At 45.2% G+C, this 20,419-nt stretch overlaps 1 protein-coding gene and 2 non-coding genes across 4 annotated transcripts in view; all 3 read left to right on the forward strand.

Moving 5' to 3' along the window:
• The window catches only part of PRKCB (protein kinase C beta), a 375,680-nt gene that overhangs the window by 166,529 nt on the left and 188,732 nt on the right, over positions 1 to 20,419 (forward strand). The gene's annotated exons all lie outside the window — the stretch shown is intronic.
• On the forward strand, positions 14,920 to 14,992 carry TRNAG-CCC. The gene has a single exon. It is a non-coding gene; the product is annotated as a tRNA-Gly (tRNA).
• TRNAM-CAU lies at positions 16,063 to 16,135 on the forward strand. Its single transcript has one exon. It is a non-coding gene; the product is annotated as a tRNA-Met (tRNA).

The raw sequence follows: 20,419 nt of genomic DNA on the forward strand, positions 1-20,419 counted from the left end.
TCATGAATGTACTGATAATTCTCTCCATTCCTCCACCTACACCATGCACTTGTGTTTTCATTTCCATTGTGTGAGTGCTAAGTCACTCAGTTGTGTCCGACTCTGCAACCCTATGGACTGTATGTAGCCCACCAGGCTCCTCTGTCCGTGGATTTCTCCAGGCAAGAATACTAGAGTGGGTTGCCATGCCCTCCTCCAGGGGATCTTTCTGACCCAGGGATTGAACCTGAATCTTTTACGTCCCTTGCATTGGCAGGCAGGTTCTTTACCACTAACATCTGGGAAGCCCTTCCATTTCCATTACTTTATACAAAACCTGAAATTTTGCAGTACAATTCTGAGAAAAAGAACCTAGACTCTTGAGCCAGAAAAGCTTGGTGTCAAAATCCAGTGCTGAAGTTTCCAGCTCCATTGATCTTGGTAAAATTATTTCAGTTCTGTGATCTTAGTTGGTATCTTTAAAATGGGGCAAATAATACATAAATCATAGGTTTGGGGTGAGTAGTCAATGAAAAGCTACTTGAATGATATCCAGAATAGTGTCTGGCACAAAGAAGACACTTGGAAAATAGTTTCTAAATTATGATTTATCCCTGGAGGAATCTCCGACTCAAGAAGGGGTACAGGTTACACTCTGACCTGCCAAGGAATAATAGCTAATAATAGCTAACTTTGTTGAGCAGAGGTTCTGCGCCAGGCATTACAAAAGTATAAAAGGACTCTTAAGCTGGTTTGTCTAAAGATAACTTCTCCAGCGTTTTATGGTTTTAGGAATAATAATTTCTTATCATTCATGGTCAAAGTACCGAATAAAACTCATTGTTATGCCTTGTACCCTCCTGATTCCATCACTAAATCAGGTCAGTGAAAGATGCAGGCAGTAATGTTGAGTGTATCGTTTTGTGTTTCTTAATCAAGTCTTACTTTATGAAGAAATATATTAAAAATGATAAATCATGCATTAGATGTTGAAGACTTAATAAAAGAGAAATAAAAGAAAATTTAAAAAGAATATATTAAATTCACATATTAAAAGAATATGCATATAAATGCTAATGGGTTTGAAAATCTGGTTGAAAGGGATGATTCTCCAGGAAATTTTAAATTGGCAATTTTATCTCAAGAAGAAATTGAAAACCATAACAGGCAAATAATCGAGAGAAATGAGAACATTGCTTTTCTTCTCCCAAAGCTCCAGAATAATAGGCTTCATGGGTAAATTATTAAACTTTAGAAGAATGAAGAGTTTCTCTTCATTTGATTTGATTTTGATTTTCATAACAGTGAGCCTGTTGTCTTAAAGTATCTTTGTTTCCTTTTTGTGACATGCTTTACTTTTCTATTGAAGTATAACTGATGGATAAGAGTATGTAAATTACAGGTATGCAGTATAATGCTTCACAGTTTTAAAGGTTATACTTTATTTGTGTGTGTGTGTGTGTGTGTGTGTGTGCACGTGCTAAGTTGCTTAGTTGTATCTGACTCTTAGCAACCCCATGGACTGTAGCCTGCCAGGCTCCTTTGTCCATGGGGGTTCTCCAGGCAAGAATATTGGAGTCTATTGCCATGCCCTCCTCCAGGGTATCTTCCCAACCCAGGGATCAAACCCAGGTCTCTCACATTGCAGGCAGATTCTTTACCATCTGAGCCACCAGGGAAGCCCATGAATACTGGAGTGGCTACCTGGAGTGCCATGCTCCCCTCCAGGGGATCTTCCTAACCCAGGAATCGAACTGGGGTCTCTTGCATTGCATATAGATTCTTTACCAGCTGAGCTACCAGGAAAGCCCATACTCCATTTATAGTTATAAAATATTGGCTATATGCCCTGTCTTGTACAATATATCCTTGTAGTTTACCTTATACCTAATCTGTTCATTTTAAACTATCTCAAATTATAGAGAAAAAGTAAACGTTCACAATTTAAAAAAACCAAAAGTGCGGTAAAGCCAACTCAGATCAGCACTAGATAAAGAGATTGGCTCATGGGAAGGACATTGAGAAGGATTAAGAGCTTCAGGGATAAGAGTCTCAGACACTGAAACTGAGGATCCAGTACTTGTAAAATGCTTTCTCATTATTGGCTGTATCAGTCAGCTTTGCTATGTAACAAACCATCCCCAAATTTAGTGGCTTAAAACATGTATTATGCTTCGTGATTGTGTGGGCCGCTTGGGTCATTCTTCTGATCTGGGTCTATCCAGCTGATCACTGCTGAGCTCTCTCGTGCATTTGGTCAGCTGTGACTTGGCTGGTGCGGGATCACCTAGGGTAGCCTCAGGCACATGACTGGCACTTGGCAGCCCCTTGACTGGGGCACTTGGTTCCTCATCCATGTGGTCTCCTTTCTTCCATTAGTTTAGGTTCATCTGCACACTGGTCTCAGGGTTCCAAGCACAGCAAGAGAGGGAAAACCCCCACAGCATAGATGTCTTTCAAGCTTTTATTTGTGTCACAGTGGTTGTGGCCAAGATCAGATTTGAGGTGGGAAAACAGACTTCATCTCTGGATAGCAGGGGCTGCGAAGTCTCGTTGCAGAGATGCACCTGGGAAGTGGGGACTTGTGGCCATTTTGCGGTCTACCATTTTGCAGCTGGCCCTCGTCTACTGTGCCAGCTGTCTCCTTGGTCCTTCCAGATCATCTCTGCTTTCTCCTTGAGAGACTGACCTGTAAGGGCTGCATCAGTGGGGGTTCCCTTACGCTCTGACTTCAGGTTGGGCTTAAGATGAGGGGTTGATAGGAGGCTGGAGGGTGAGCCCAGGGTGTTTGTCATGAAGTCTTCTTGGCTTTACCCTCTGACAGTGTTCCCCTCCTAAGGCAGTCTGCAGCTGTTCACTCCCAAAGTCTCTCCTTTTCCCTCTGCTCGTACTGGCCCTCAGTTACCGCACCCTCCCTCTTGGTTTCCCAACAGCATGCCCACACTTTTCTAAACAGTCCTTTCATGAAACCTGCCTTAAACTCTCCTAATTTGAATACGCCATTCGTTTCCTGCTGGGACCCCAGCTGACTTGTCCTTGCTTTATTTGCTCCTGCTGGAGACAGGACGTGCCTGTAAATATGTCTGGCAACCTGGTTATAGTTGACCCTCGGGGAAGATGAAAACCCTAGTTGACGCAGTGGCCTTCTTTCTTCCTGCATTCATAATCAGTCCCAGGAAAGGGTTCTGATTGGTTGGTCCTCAGTTGTTAGGGGAATGAACTCTTACAGTTTACCACACCTGGACCATATAGCATCCCTCTGACTCAGAGAACAACATATAAGAAGAAGGAATGGGAGACTTGGAGGAGCTGACAAGATAAATAGCTGCCACGCTGTATTATTATAAGCTAGCTTGACCATGGTAACCAGCATAACCCAATAAAGCTGGCTTACAGAACTAAACTGGAGTAAACTTAGAATGTAAATTTAAAGATCCTAAGTAAAACATATAATACTATTGAATTCTTGGCATAGACATATTGGTTCAAGTAGACTTTTTTAATATGAAAGAAACAATTTAGAGATAAAAATAATGAAAATTTTTGGTTGATATAACAAAATATAAGAACAAGATAAAAATTAGCCAAGGAACTATGAAATCTTGGGAGTAAAAATTTCAGTTTATCAGTTGCCTGTGCATGTGCCCTCAGTCGTGTCTGACTCTTCGCGACTCCGTGGACCGTAGCCTCTGCCCATGGAAGTCTCCAGACAAGAATACTGGAGTGGGTTGCCATTTCCTTCTCCAGGAATCTTCCCAACCTAGGGATTGAACCTGTGTCTCCTGCATTGTAGACGGATGTTTCACTGCTTGAGCCATCAGGAACTAACCCAGTATAAGTGGATTGAAATTCTTTACTAAAAGACTAATCAGACTGGAGAAATATACAATTCTAGGCATTGTACAAAAGAAATGTACTAGGTTAAAAATAAAAGTCAAAGATATAGCCCCCCCCCAAAAAAAAAACCACACATACATATAGAACATGATCTTAATAATACAAATAAAAGAAATAAGATTCAAAGTAAAAAACACGAACAGGAGGAAGAAGGGCAAAGTGCACTTTAATATATTACTGGTGATATGAATGTAAATGAATATTGGGTTGGCCAGAAAGTTCATTTGGATTCTTCTGTAAGATGTGATGAAAAACCCAAGTACACTTTTTGGCCAACCCAATATAATCTTCCTCAAGAGATAATTACCAACATGTATCAAAAGCCTTAATGACCTTTTTAGCCTAAGAATTTTGCTAAGGAATTATTTAAGGATATGTGTATATGTTTATAAAAAATTGGAAGCAATCTAAATGGCTGGAAATTAAGGTTTATGTAAGTAAAACATATCTGTATGACAAGAAGCTGCACAGTGATTAAAATGTTACAGTGTCTGGGATGATGGGAATATTCTGTGTCTTGTTGAGTTGGTTCCTATATACATGCACACAGTATTCAAAATTCATGAAACTGTGTGCTTAAAAGAGGGAGGGGACATGTATACCTATGGCTGATTCATGTTGAGGTTTGACAGAAAGCAACAAAATTCTGTAAAGCAATCAATCCTTCAATTAAAAAATAAGTTAATTTAAAAAAGAAAAGAAAGTCTACACATCACTGTATATCAATTATACTTCAATAAAAAGTCATCTGATTAAAATGTTAGTGACATGGGACTATATAGTCATTATGAATGAAGAAACCAGGCAACAAAGCACATGTATGGTAGGACAGGTCTACAAACATACACCCTTGTGAAAACGCAAGGCCACATTTTCTGAACACGTGTTGGTAGCCCCTTGTCAACTCTGCTCAGTATCTTATTCCAGACTGTTGGCAGAACTCTGAAGATCATTTTGGGAATTTCTGTAACTGTTTTCTGTGATCTTGTTTTTGGTGCCACTTCACCTCCAGCATGGACTCAGGCTTCCTGCTTAGTTTGATTAAAATCAAACCTGAGTGAAGGCTTGGGTATAACTGTAAGCAACTGTAGTAGTTGCTTCTGGATGTGGTCACTCTTAAGATACTCCATCAGCTTAGTCCCCCACATGGGCCTCTTCAGGTGCTCCTGATGACTCTGGCCCCATTGGTGGACTCACCTTTGGCCCCCGAGGAGGGAAGTCCTAGTTCTGCCAGTCTGAGGTCCCCTCACTTCCTGCCCAGCACCAGTGGAGTGGGACAACCCTGTCTTCAGATAAAGAGCCCACCTTCTCTTCCTTGGCATTGTCTGGTCTCCCTGGCTCCGAGAAAGCAATGTAACAGTTGGCTGCACTCTTCCCAAAGCCTGGGTTGCTTAGTCTTACATAACTCCAGGCAGGGATACCCCACCATTCTGTTCTGATGATGCTCCAAGACTGTCTGGCTCTTCGAGGAGGTGAAGCAACAGTTAGGGTTGAACGTCCCTCTTGGCATCATGGTACGATTACATCATCACCTGATAGCAGAACTCATTTGTATCTCTCAAGGATAAATAGTACCAGGGGCAATTCAGCCTATAAACAGTGCAGACTCTCTCTCTTAGATATCTACTACCTATCTAAATCTGGCAGGGCACCAGGACTATTATCTGTTACTTAACACTGTAGTCTATAACTTCTACATTCACGATGAAATTGTTCAATAATTAGGGTGTATGTTCCAAATGAGAAAAGAACAGCTTACAAGGCAGAGTCTGAGAGTTGACCTGTCTTGCTCAAAGGCTAGGCTTCCATTTACCCTTTAAAGAGCTATTGTATAGATTTTTGATGTAACTTCAGAAGACAGAAGCAGGCCTGAGAACCATCTGTGCAGGCTGAGGAAGAACAGTAAACTGACTCACTGGTTCCTATTCAAGGATATTAACGCCTCACCCCAGTAGAGCAAAGACCAGTTGTCACCAGCTGTAGAGGGGATATCTGTGGTAGGTGTGGGTTCTTCCACGGTTCTTTTACTAATGTTGCCTGGTTGCGTGCAGCAGAAGCCACCTTGAGTTAGCTGAAATATCTATCTGCCAATGCCGGAGACACAAGAGATTCAGGTTTGATCCCTGGGTCGGGAAGATCCCCTGGAATGGGAAATGGCAACCCACTCTAGTACTCAGTTCAGTTCAGTTGCTCAGTCGTGTCCGACTCTTTGCGACCCCATGAATCACAGCATGCCAGGCCTCCCTGTCCATCACCAACTCCCGGGGTTTACCCAAACTCACGTCCATTGATTCGGTGATGCCATCCAGCCATCTCATCCTCTGTCATCCCCTTCTCCTGCCCTCAACCCCTCCCAGCATCAGGGTCTTTTCCAATGAGTCAACTCTTCTCATGAGGTGGCCAAAGTATTGGAGTTTCAGCTTCAGCATCAGTCCTTCCAATGAACACCCAGGACTGATCTCCTTTAGGATGGACTGGCTGGATCTCCTTGTAGTCTCAGGGACTGTAAGGAGATCCAGCCAGTCCATCCTAAAGGAGATGGTCCTGCCTGGAAAATCCCATGAACGAAGGAGTCTGGGAGGCTATAGGCCAGGGGTTTGCAAAGAGCTGGACAACACTGAACCACAGAGCACACACAAGCATAGTGAAATGTATTGAAAAGGGTATAATGTACTTTAGAGAACTGGAGGAAACCTCCCCAAACAACCAGATCAGTTGTATCTGATTTTGGTATTTGTGTTGCTTTGGCCCTAAATTCAAATTCCAGAAGAAGAAACAATATTCTCTGAAGCTTAAGTTACTTAACCAGCCCTTTTCTTGGGCTTTTACAGTCTTCCCTCTTCAGGGAACTAAATACAGTGTGGGTGGGTGGCTTTTTGAAGGAGAATTGAGATACTTATGCCTCATCACTGAGGCAGAGATGTTTGCAGGTCAAAACAACACATGTCCACTACAATTTCTCAATGCTACTTTGCAGAATACAGACAGGTTGAATGCTTAAGGATTATTTGGGTAGCCCACTCAGAACAGATCTCAGCTAAAGAGATACAGACAAGTGTCTGGGGATCTGTATTTTGAAGTCCTTTGGGTAATTCTCCTGGGGAGTCAAGTTTGGAAACCAGCAAAAGGTCCTATTTCAGAGTGGTTCTGAAATCAGAATGGTGGGGTTTGAATTCAAGGTTTGCCACTAACTAGCTGAATAAATAATCTCGGGCTAGTTATGTAGCTTCTCTGCCTCAGTTTTCTCATCTGTAAGAAGAGGATAAAATAGCATCCTCCTAACAAGGTTCAGGCAAGGGTTAAATGAGTTTAATCCATGTTGAGGGTTTCTCACCATGCCTGGCAAATAGTAAGTGGTAATTAATATTGCTACCACCAGTGGTCCCTTCGAATCTTAGAATGTGAGGTGGGAGGAGAAGGGGACGACACAGGATGAGATGGTTGGATGGCATCGCCAACTCAATGGGACATGAGTTTGAGTGAGCTTCCCTGTCCATCACAGGGAAGCCTGGCATGCTGCAGTCCATGGGGTCGCAAAGAGTCGGAGACAGCTGAGCGACTGAGCTGAACTGAACTGAGCCTTATTTTTGGCATGGCATGCGTCCATCTTGCCTGCCACAAAATGGATACACAAAGGCACCTCCTGTGAGCTGGTTGAGGAAGAAAGTCTAATGAAAATGATGATGATGTGGTGAAATGCAGTTCTTTTGTCAGTGAAATGAATTCTGCTCAATTCTTCTCCCGTTTGCCGCTTGCCACTGATGGCATCCGCGGTGCGGAACCCGCGTGTAAAGGTCAGAGTGAATTGCTTCTCCACAGCCCTCTGTCCCTCACTGTCACAAAGACACAGAGCTTCGTGCTGTGGAGGAAGAAGCACGTCCCCAGTGTGCAGTGTCTGGAGAACGGAAAGAGCTGTTTCCCCGGTGCACGAAGATCAGAGGTGCTGGAACTAAATGAGGCAGGCATGTCCTGTCTTATGAATTATTTTGACTTCTCCTGGTTAAGGGGCGAGACAGGCCTCAGAGACTGATAAAGGCAATTTCCCAGAAGACCTCAGCCTGTGGAGGCTGCAGACGGAGGGGGAAATAGAGCATTCAAAGGTAGATGACCCAGAAAGAGACATCCCTCACGTGAAAGGTGCTGGTCCTGGAGTCAGAAAGGCTCTGCCTCCAGCTCCAGTGGTCTGGACTCCTGGGATGTCCGAGTAGCAATATTTTACTTAAATGATAATATCCAAGAGCTAGCCTTCATAGATAAGATTCTGTTATAAGCACTTTCCGTAGGATCTTTCTTTATTGTTACACTCCAGGAGGTGAGGCCCATTGTTGTCAGCTGCATTTTACAGATAAGGAAACTGAGGCTCTGAAGAGACTGAGGGACTTGCCCAGGGTCCCATGACCAGCAAGTAGCTGAGCCAGGATTCACACCCAGGCAGTCTGGCCCGGCTCCTGTTCTTACCCAGCATCCCAGGCTGCCTCATTACTTCAGCCCGGTTCACCTGGAAAAGCTAACTGAAACAGACAGCTCTTTTCTCCAGAACTGCCTTCCCACATCTGCACCCCCTAGAAACTGTCTGACCTCATGGCCTGGGCTCTGCTGGGTCCAGCTACACATGAACACCTGCCCCAAACTGGACCCATCAGACCCCCTCTTCCAAGAATTTAGAATCTGGATTCACAGGTGCTGCTTTTAGTCCAGGTTGGTCCCACGGTTTTTGCAAAGTGTTTCTTGTACAGGAAAGGGTCCGTCTTGGTTAATTTTTACACAGTGAACATTTCTCTGTAACCAGAACCCCAGAAGCCCTCCTGTGTACCCTTATCATCCCTCCATCTCCAGCCCCTTCCATCAGGGTAACCACTACCCAGGCCAGCAGCTGTTTGCTTGCTTTGTTTATTTTATTGAGCCATTTAGTTTTATTTTCTTTTATTTCATTTTATTGTGGAGAGAACAAAACATCTGACCTACCCTCTTTGTTGAATTTGTTACAGTATTGCTTCTATTGCTTTTCTGTTCTGTTTTCTTGGCCCAGAGGCCTGGGGGGTGTTAGCTCCCTGACCAGGGATGGAACCTGCACCCCTGTGTTGGAAGGTGAAGTCTTAACCACTGGACCAGCAGGGAAGTCCTTCTTCATACACTGAAAACAGTTAATTTTATTTATTTATTTATTTTTGGTTGTGCTGCCTGGGCTTTCCTCTAGCTGGGACGAGTGGGGGCTCCTCTCCAGCTGTGGTCCTCGGGCTTCTCATCGTGGTGGCTTCTCTTGTCGTGGAGCACAGGCTCAGTAGTCGCGGTGCACGGGCTCAGTTGCTCCATGGCGTGTGGGGTCTTCCAGGATCAGGGATCGAACCTGTGTCTCCTGCATAGGCAGGTGGTTTGTTTTTTTTTTTTTTTTACCACTAAGCCACCATGGAAGCCCCCCTCTTAATAAACTCTGAAGTGTACGATACAGCACTGTTGACTGTAGACAGTGGTGGGCAGATCTCTAGAGCTCACTCATCTTGCTTAACTGAAACATTGATTAGAAATTCCATTTCCCCCACCCCAGCTTCCAGGACCCATCATTCTACTCTTTGATTCTATGAATTTAGTATGATTGGAATTATATAGTGTTTGTGTTTCTGTGTCTGGTTTATTTCACCTGACATAATGTCCTCAAAGTTTATCCATGTTGTTCCGTGTTGCAGTGCATTGTTCCTTTTTAAGCATGAATAATAGCCCGCTGCATGTATATACCGTGTCTTCTTCATCCGTTCATCTGTTCGTAGGCATTCAGTTTGTTTCCTCACCATTGTGACTCATGCTGCAGTGAACACAGGAGTTGTAAAGTCTCTCTAAGATCCTGATTTCAGTTATTTTTGGATAAATACCCATAACTGGAACTGCTGGATCATATAGTATTTCTCTTTTTTACTTTTTGGGGAGTCTCCAGATGGGCCTAGGACTTGAGTAGACATTTATCTGAAGACATACAGGTGGATAACTGGTATCTGAAAAGATGTTCAGCATTCATCAGAAAATTCAAATCAAACCCCCAATGAGACCTCACACCTGACAGGTTGCTATTATCAAAACAAACTCCAAAGACAAGTGTTGGTGAGGGTGTAGAGAAACCCTTGCTCACTCTTGGTGGAAATGCAAACTAGTGCAGCCACTATAGAAGGAGAGTGCCTGCTTTGAACTCTGTACACATGGAGAGACCCTCTCTTGTGTCTGTCTGCCTTCCTTGATGTTTTGTTTGTGACCACGTGACTTTGAAAAGATGCATGCATTCATCAGGATGTCTGACTTCAAAGCCAGCCAGGACTGGGCAGGTTAAGTTAATGAGTCAAGTGTGTGATAACAGGAACATTGCATCTAGAGTGTGTACACTCTTCTGAAAGGGGCGGCTCCATTTTGTTTTTTTAATCCTGTTCTTTAAACAACCAAGATCCAGGTTTTCCAATTTTTTAAAGAGACATCTGAATCCCCTAAATGTGGGTGCTGACAGATAATTCAAGAACGACATGTATGGTGCATTTAAAAAACATGTTTGGGCTGGATTCCATTCCGTACATTTTGTTGTTCAGTCGCTAAGTTGGGTCCAACTCTTTGCGACCCATGGACTGTAGTCCCCACCCACTCACCCCAGGCCCCTCTGTCCATGGATTTCTCTAGGCAAGAATACTGGAGTGGGTTGCCGTTTCCTTTTACATGGGATCTTATACACCAGGGATCAAACCCATGTCTCCTGCATTGGCAGACGGATTCTTAAGCAGTGAAGTCCTCATTCTGTCTCCCACCAGTTTATAACCTCTGAAGCTGGGAACTGTCAGGGGAAAGTCATGTCTCATGTCCCCGGCCTAGTCAATGAAGGGAGAAGGAAAAATAGAGTCACCCTGGTGAAGGAAACTGCTGCTGCAGTGTCCCCCTGCTGTACTTGAACTCTCATGTCCAGTGGGACCTGCGGCGGGGTTGGGGTGCAATGTATGGGGGTTATCTGGCAGCCGCTTGCTTCTCCTACATACAGTCTTCAGGGAGAATCATTCATCATTCCGTATATTTATTAAGGGCCTGCTGCTGCCAGGGACTGCTCAGCGAGGATTCAACTCAACTTTCTATATTTGCTCAGTTACCCCCCGTCCTGCATCAGACCTTGCCATTCTTAATCCCTTTTTAAATAGGGAGACCTGGGCCAGGATGACTTTCCCTCAACTGAAGCCTCACCTTTTCTATATATTGAGAAACATTTCAAGAGCTTTTGTCTTTTACTTGGCACCTTTCCCTGATTTTCTGGGCTGAAGTGGATTCTCCTATTTTTAAACAATTCCTTCTGGTACTTTCAGCGGTAGTTTGGAGGTGAGAGTAGAATAAAATGTTCAGGTTCAGGCTTCTGGTCTTGCTTGTTGTTTGAAAGTAACAAGCAGTGCTGGACTCTGGAGCCAGCCTGCCTGGGTTCAAATCTTGGCTCTGCTGCTTACTGGCTGCGTGACTCTGGGTAAGCCACTTAACTGCTCTGTGCCCCAGTTTCTTCATTTTCAAGATGATGACAATAATCTGTCTACTGGGTGGGGATGTTGTGTGAAATAAGTTGGTTCATGCAAAGAGCTTAAAACAGTGCCTTGTGTGTTATATAAGTGTTAGCTTGACTCAGAATCTTGGACCTGTTTGCTTTCAAACTCAGCCCATCGGTTCTGACTCTCCTCTGATTCTGCATCTCAGCCCTTCCTGTTGCAACTCTCTGCCTTTGCTTCTCTTCACCCCTTAACCGAATCTCCAAAATTCTCCTGACGGTGGGTCAGTTCTTGGGGCCTCTTCTGTGTTCCTAGACTTGCCCCACCCTCATATTCTTTCCATGGCTTTGTACCTCCTAAATAATAATCAAACGTGACATTTACAGGCGTACCTTGGAGATACTGTGGGTTAAGTTCCAGACCACTAGTAATGCAAATATCACGTGGATTTTTTGATTTCCCACTGGATGTAGAAGTTACGTTCTTACTCTGCTGCTGCTAAGTCGCTTCAGTCGTGTCCGACTCTGTGCGACCCCATAGACTCTCTTCGGTATTCCTATTAAGTATATAGTAGCATCACATCTCAAAAACAATGAAGTGAAAGTGAAAGTGTTAGTCACCCAGTCGTGTCCGATTCTTTGCGACCTCATGGACTGTAGCCTGCCAGGCTCCTCTGTCTATGGGATTCTTCAGGCAAGAATACTGCAGTAGGTTGCCATGCCCTTTTCCAGGGGATCCTCCCAACCCAGGGATTGAACCCAGGTCTCCCTCATTGCAGGTATATTCTTTATCATCTGAGCCACCAGGGTAGCCACCCCCCCCCCCAAAGAAACAGTGTATATATCTTAATTTTAAAATATGTTATTGCTAAAAAATGCTATCACGGGAGCCTTCAGCAGGCTGTAATCTTTCTTTGCGGGTGGAGGGTTTGAAATATCGTGAGACTTATCAAAATGTGACAGAGACACAAAGTGAGCAAATGCTATTGGAAAAACGGCGCCGATAGGCTTGCCAGATGCTGGGCTGCCACAAACCTGCAGCTTGTAAGAAACTCTTCTGCAGCGTAAGAAAATGACACGAGGCGCACCCCCACAGACAGTTCTGTCCACCCGCACCGACGGGACCTTCGCCCAGGCCCCACCCACTGTCCCTGGACCAGCTGCCCCTGGTCCCGCCGCCCCGCTTCCTCTCTGTCTCGCCAGCCTGTCATTCCGGTATTGCTGCGGAGTCATCGTTCCAAACACCGGGTGTGATCTTGTCATCGTTCTTGCTGAAAACACGTCAGTGGCTTCCCACGGCTTTAGAGGCACCGCTGATTCTCTGACGGGTCCATAAGCAGGATCTTCACATATCCTTCTTTGTCACACTGGCCCGTATGCACACCTGCCTATTCCGTTGCCTTGGGAGCCTGAGGAACGTGCGGCCCTGCTATTCCCACTCTTCTCACAAGGGTCCCCTCTGGGAGAGGAAGGATATGGCTGCCCTGCTCCCAGACCCTGCCTGCTGTAGCCGCATCCATCCCCGTAGCCTCTTCCTGACTCCTCTCTCCTCACCCTGAGACTGAGCTTCCTTCCTTCAGTCTCCCGTCCTTCCCAACAGCTCTTCCCCCACAAGGCACGTGCCTTGCTCTTCCCTCTGCCGGCGGCTTCTTGTCTCTTCTTCCCCTTGAACTCAGGGAGTCTCAGTTCTGGTTGCATGTTTGAATCATCTGCAGAGCTTTATAACTGAATGCCGGGCCTGCGCCCATTGCAGACAAATGAAGTCAGACTTTATTGGCTCAAAGCCTCTCAGTTGATTTTAATGTTCTTTGAGGCTTAAGAACCCTGATTGACTTGTACTCATCCTCTAGGCCACAGCTCAGCTCCTTAGAGAAGCCCTCCCTGACCTCCCTGACAAGGTCACTTCTGCCTGTTTTGCACTCCTAAAGCCCCGAATACCTCTCCTTACTGTCACACATCATAGGGTCACTTATTCATATGATGACCAAGAGCCTAGCTGTGTGACCCTGAACAAGTTACTTAACTTCTCTGTGCCTCAGTTTTCTCCCCTGTAAAATGAGAATCATAAACCTATTGTACAAGGTTGGTGAGGGTCAAATGAATTAATTATATATAAAGTTCTTAGAGGGCTTCCCCAGTGGTAAATAAACTGCCTGCCAAAGCAGGAGACATAAAAGATGGGGGTTCGATCCCTAAGTCAGGAAGATCCCCTGGAGGAGGGCATGACAGCCCACTCCAGGATTCTTGCCTGGAGCGTCCCATGGACAGAGAAACCTGGTGGGCTACAGTCATGGGGTGGCAGAGTCGGACACGACTGAAGCGACCTAGCCCACACACACAAAGCTCTCAGAACAGTGTCTGGCATATGTTGGCTCTTACTATAATGATGGTCATGGCGATGCTGATGGTTATCCCTCACTGGAATCTAGAGAGCCCTTGGGGTGGGGTCAGCATCTATTGTTGGACACTCCCCCCCCGGGACAGCACATGGCACATCAGAGCGGTTTAACAGCTGCTGACAGAGTGGTGTCCCAGTGATGTTCTTGGTGACAGGGTCATCAGTTGGTGTGCACAGGACTTGTCTTCTTCAGTCAGGTTCCTTGTCTCTATGGATCTATTGGTTCAGGATCCATGTTTCTAGTGCCCAGAGTTAGAGTCATTAGGATCAGACCCTACATGGGCTTGTGCTGTCCAGAGTCCCAGGTGCTGATGGTGGGTGGCCTGGCAGACAGTCGCTTCAGCATCCTGCATGTCCTTCTACCTAAGAGCTCTTTCTGCTCTTCTGAAAGGCAGGCGTGGGGGTGCCCGGGGCTTCTGTGGCAGAGGAAGCTGTCAGGAAGCCGGCATGGTGCTGTGAGTCTAGGAATCAAGCTGACAGCATCTTTTAAGCTAAGTAGCCTCAGTAACCTCATGTCCTGGTCTGGCATTTGGGTGACCTGCACACAGCAGGGAGCGGGGTTCCCCTCCCTTTGTTGGCTGATGGTGCTGTGGGGGGAGAAGAGGAAGCTAGGGGAGAGGCTGGGTGTGCATGTTTTGTGGTTGATGGAGGATTTATTTATAAGGCAAGGGTGTGATCTGTGGCAGTGTCTGGTCCCTGAAAGGCTATTGTACACTCTGAGCAGTGAATTCACAGGAAGAGGCAGGGCAGAGTTGTGTGAACAGCCCAGAAGGCAGAGTGTAAGAACTCGAAAGGCCCTTGGGGAATACCCAGCTAAACTCCCTTGTTTTTTCAAGGGGGAACTGAGACCAGAGCATGGAAGTGACTTGGCCAAGATCATAAGTGTAGTCTTTATTTTAAGTTGACATCAATCAAGTGCACACTGTCTGCCGGTCACTGTGCTAATAAGCACAGTATAATAATGATTTCATGAATGCTCACAAATCTAAAAGCTGAAACATTTGTTTATTTATTATATTCCACCCACATAGAGTGTTTACTAATTGCCAGGCACTGTGCTGAGCTTTTTACAAAAATTAACTCAATAGCATCTCATGACCCTGTGAACATTTTAATGCTATTATTATTGTTTCTACTTTAAAAATGAGTTGGGACTTCCCTGATGGTCCAGTGGCTAGGACTCTGCACTCCCAGTGCAGGGGGCCCGGGTTCGATCCCAGGTCAGGGAACTAGATCCCACATGCCCCGACTAAGAGTTCTCATGCCACAAAGATCCTGCATGCGCAACGAAGATCGAAGACCTCACGTGCCACAGTTAGGACCCAGCACAGCCAAATAAATAAATACCTGTTAGAAAATGAGGAGATGGAAGCACAGCAATGTTAGGCAATCTGCCCCAAGTCACACGAGAAGTCGTTAAGTCTGCGATTCAGCCCAGGAAGCCCAGCCTTGCAGCATGTGCCATCCTGCTGTAGTGCCTCCCCATTTGACAGGTGAGAGGCTTAGGCTCATGTAGCTTGAGGAACTTGCTCAAGCCTGCACGACTGGGAAGTAACAGAGCTGGCACGGAATTCAGACCATCTACCTTGAGAATGTGGCTCACGAGATCTACTAAGTCCTCTCTTATGGGGGCTGGGGTCTCACGGCTGAGGGATTCGAGTTGAAGACAGGGGATGGGGGCTGAGGCAGAGCTTGGAACCAGGCAGGGGGCAGAGGAGTGGATCAGCCCAGTCTGCCTGTGTTGAAGCAGGATGCCTGCAGCCAAATAGTACCCCCCAGGGGGTGCAGAGCCCTGTCAAGTGCCCCAAGTCCAGGTTCCACCCTCTGTCCTTCAGATGTTAGCTCGGACTCCACCTCCTCGGGGAAGCCTCCCAGATCTGATGATGGAATCCCTCACTGTAAACTCTTTAAGCACCCTGAGCTCCTCTTGCACGGCACTCAGAAGTATGCACTGGTTTGCACCTTTTTACTGTCAGCTAGGCTGGCAGCCTGTCAGGGCAGACCCTGTGTGTGATTTTGTTCATCCAGCTTCTGATACATACCGGGCACTCAACAAATACTTGGTGAATAAGCGGATCATTCCCAGGTGGCACTTGTAGTAAAGAACCTGCCTACCAATACAGGAGACATGAGAGACGCGAGTTTGACTCCTAGGTCAGGAAGATCCCCTGGAGAAGGAAATGGTAACCCACTCCAGTATTCTTGCCTGGAACATCCCATGGACAGAGGAGCCTGGTGAGCTACAGTCCATGGGATCCCAAATCTGACATGACTGAGCATGCACACTCACACATGGACTTCCCTGGTGGTCTAGTGGCTAAGGCTCTGTGCTCATAATGCAGAAGGCCCAGGTTCGATCCCTGGTCAGGGAACTAGATCCCACATGCCTCAACTAAGAGTTCGCATGCCGCAACTAAAGATTCCACCTGCTGCAGGCTAAGACCCAACACAGCCAAATAAATAACATAAAAATAAATATTAAAGCACACACACACACACACAAAAACACATTTGTGGTCTTAGATGTTGAAAGAAAGATCAGCAAAATTTAAAAGGCAAGTGAAAAACTGGGAAAATATTTACTGTGTATATCATAGGTGAGTGGGTAATGTTCTTTAAGTTGTACAGGAAGCTTGTTAAAAATCATTTAGAAAGAAGCAAACTTGAATTTAAACATGGACAAAGGCTGTGGACAGAAAATGAATGATAACAGTGAACATTTAAAAATATTTATTTCTACCAGTGACTATTAGGCAGTTTTCAGGCAGTAATGCATTGAACTCTCCCATCAACTTAGGCAGTAATTATTATTATTATCCAATTTTTAAATGTAGAAACTAAAACTTGAAAGGGTTAAATAATTTGCCCTGTAGTCCGGAAGCTAATAACTGCAAGAGCTGTGTCTTAAATTTGAATGTGACTATTAATTAACCCCTAATGTTGACACTGACTCCAGTGCAGATTGTAACCCAGGAAATCATATTTAAAATCCTACTGAAGTTGACACAGCGGAAGCTTGTCTTTAAATGGAACAATTACTTATTTGCCCAAGGGGCGGGGGTCGTAGCAGCCGTGGGTATCACACCCTCCCGCAGGCACCAGAGCATCCACACAGCTCATCAGCACTATTCACTCTGCTCTCCGGGAACACAATGAAAGATCTTCACCAAATTACAGTGTCCCCCTTTCAACTGTGTAATTACAGCTTCTAACAGTCTACGCATTTCATGTGCACAAAATCTCAGTCCACATCGTGCTAATTAAGGTTTCCCTGCCTCTTTGTCTCTTGGGAATTCTCGGCATTTTGTTTGCAGTTTGGGACATGGCGATGCTGTTGGGTTACCCAGCGGGCTGGTACGTGCTGTGGGAGTTTCGTGGTATCCAGATAAACACAAAAATCTACTGTCATCAAAACTCTACAGAGCTATATAAGGGAAAGTCATATTCCTTTCCACTTTGTTCCCTCCTGCCTTCCTAAAGAAACACTTTTTTATTGACTTCTCTTGCAGCCTCTCCTTCTAGCATTTGTTTTTGCAGGCCTGAGTAATTTATTATTTTTTTTAAATTTTATTTTTTTATTTTTTTAATTTTAAAATCTTTAATTCTTGCATGTGTTCCCAAACATGAACCCCCCTCCCACCTCCCTCCCCATAACATCTCTGTGGGTCATCCCCATGCACCAGCCCCAAGCATGCTGTATCCTGCGTCAGACATAGACTGGCGATTCCATTCTTACATGATAGTATACATGTTAGAATGCCATTCTCCCAAATCATCCCACCCTCTCCCTCTCCCTCTGAGTCCAAAAGTCCGTTATACACAGCTGTGTCTTTTTTCCTGTCTTGCATACAGGGTCGTCATTGCCATCTTTCTAAATTCCATATATATGTGTTAGCATACTGTATTGGTGTTTTTCTTTCTGGCTTACTTCACTCTGTATAATCGGCTCCAGTTTCATCCATCTCATCAGAACTGATTCAAATGAATTCTTTTTAACGGCTGAGTAATACTCCATTGTGTATATGTACCACAGCTTTCTTATCCATTCATCTGCTGATGGACATCTAGGTTGTTTCCATGTCCTGGCTATTATAAACAGTGCTGCGATGAACATTGGGGTACATGTGTCTCTTTCAATTCTGGTTTCCTCGGTGTGTATGCCCAGCAGTGGGATTGCTGGGTCATATGGCAGTTCTATTTGCAATTTTTTAAGGAATCTCCACACTGTTCTCCATAGTGGCTGTACTAGTTTGCATTCCCACCAACAGTGTAGGAGGGTTCCCTTTTCTCCACACCCTCTCCAGCATTTATTGCTTGCAGATTTTTGGATCGCAGCCATTCTGGCTGGTGTAAAGTGGTACCTCATTGTGGTTTTGATTTGCATTTCTCTGATAATGAGTGATGTTGAGCATCTTTTCATGTGTTTGTTAGCCATCCGTATGTCTTCTTTGGAGAAATGTCTATTTAGTTCTTTGAGGCCTGAGTAATTTAAAATACACTTTCTTATCCTACCTTGCTTTCTCAACCCAGAGGTTGCCTGCAGCATAGTTCTGCACCTTCGGTTCTTCTTTTTTTTTTTTTTTTCCTTTTTCTACTTCACTTAAAAATATACCCTTAAGATTTTTTCTACTTTAGTGCAGAAAGCTTCATTTTCATACCTGAATGGTAGTCCATTGTGTAACTGCAGTAAGATTTTTTGAGTAACTCCATCCCTGTGACATTTGGCTCATTTAAAATCTTTCACTATTATGAATGATGCTGCAGTGAACAACCGTGTGTGTATAAAATTTCCTGTGTATGTGGGTTTATCTCCAGGATTAATTCCCAGAGGTGGGACGGCTGGGTCAAAATGGGAGAAGCATTTGGACTTTTGATATACATGCCCATTTGCCCCCACAGGGTAATGCCGTTCAGCCTACTCACCGCACGTAGGTATGTCTGTGTTTCCACAACTTGTTAATGCAGTCCGGTGGGATGAACATCTTAAAGTTTCATTCTGAGGGTTGCCTATTTCATTTTTAAGCTGTGTTAGAAAAAAACATAATATGCACACCAATCCCACAAGTTCACACGCCTAGTTTTACTTTAAAATAGGTTAAAATAGGTAAAAGTGGCATGCTGAGTGAAAAAACAGCACCAAGTATTAATAAATAATTTTATAGGTAGAATGTGGGCATGCAAAAATACGACAGCTCAAGACTGAAGTTTGGGAGGTGTTACCATGATTATCTTTTCTCGTTGGAATAATACACTCCAGAGCCTGTACGTCCTTCGTGCAAGGCGCTGTGCTGGGGCTTTAGCCGTCACATCCAGTCGATGAGGTGGGTAATGTGTTTATCTGCGCTTTATGGACAAGGAAGCAGAGACACAGAGTGCTTAAGTCACTTGCCTGAGGCCTCACAGTTAACTCCAGAACCCAGGCTTGCAAGCTTCCTTTTGTTCTGATGCTATTTCCAGCTGGGGTCTCCAGGTTCGCCTTGCCTGTCTACCTCCTGGGAAACATAGCTTCGAGGCTTTTGTGGCCTGTAAAGGGCCAGCGACGACACAGTCTGAATTTATAGGCTGCCCTGACTTTCTCCTCTGACTGATGCTGTGGCGTGTGCGTTCATGACCTTTGTGTCTCAACGCAGCTTCCGCATTCCTGCAGCTTTGCTTCAGCTCAGCCAAATTTCAGCCCACCTGTGCACAAAGCCATACAGCCCATTCAGACTGAGAGAGGCTATTTTAGGTTGTGATTTAGAGATTTAAAGTTCTTTTTTCCCCCTGAGCTGTGCTTCCTTCATCCTTAGCTGCATGAGCCTGGAGTCAGGTGATGAACGGAAGATGCTGAGCTGGGATGGGCCTGTCCTTTGGTCCTGGGGAGTAGGTGTTCACAGTGAAGACTCTGGTTTGAGGGTTGAGGGGGTAGTTCCGAGTGACCTGATGGTGGCTAGTGCCGCATTTGTGTGGGATGAGGGGTGTCATCATCTGTAACCTCCTATTGGGTGGGAGGCCCTCTGGGAAGGCTGAGGAGCAGCCAGGTGACACTCAGGTGTCCCCACTCTGTTACCTGGATATTTGGAACCTGACAAACTTGATTGCAGTCCTGTCTCTTCTTCTTTCTTGCTTTGTGACCTTGGATAAGTTACTTCTCTAAGCCTCAGTTTGGTCATCTGGAATACCAGGATAATAACTTCTATGTCATTGGCCTTTATGAGGGTTTAATGATATGATATCCAGGTGGTGCTAGTGGTAAAGAACCTGCCTACCGGTGTAGGAGACATAAAAGACACGGGTTTGATCCCTGGGTCAGGAAGATCCCCTGGGGAAAGAAGTGGCAACTGACTCCAGTATTCTTGCTTGGGACAATGGACAGAGGAGCCTGGTGGGCTGCAGTCCATGGGGTCACAAAGAGTCAGACAGGACTTAGCTACTAAACAACAACAACAACAGTAATGATGTGATGTGGAACCCTTAGCACAGTGCTTGGCCGAGTGCTGAATTCATGGTGGCAGTGAGTCCCAGTAGTTGATAATCATTTTATTCTTGTTATTTGACAATGGCTTGCATCAGGATCAGATGTGGAAGAAAACTTGGAAATCCAAGTGTGCCTAGTATGAAGCATGACAGAGCTCAGCGCCAGAAACAGTGGGTAGAGGCATCATGCCAGCATCCTG

This window comes from Capra hircus, chromosome 25, assembly GCF_001704415.2.
Source record: "Capra hircus breed San Clemente chromosome 25, ASM170441v1, whole genome shotgun sequence".
In the NCBI taxonomy this organism is placed as follows: Eukaryota; Metazoa; Chordata; class Mammalia; order Artiodactyla; family Bovidae; genus Capra; species Capra hircus.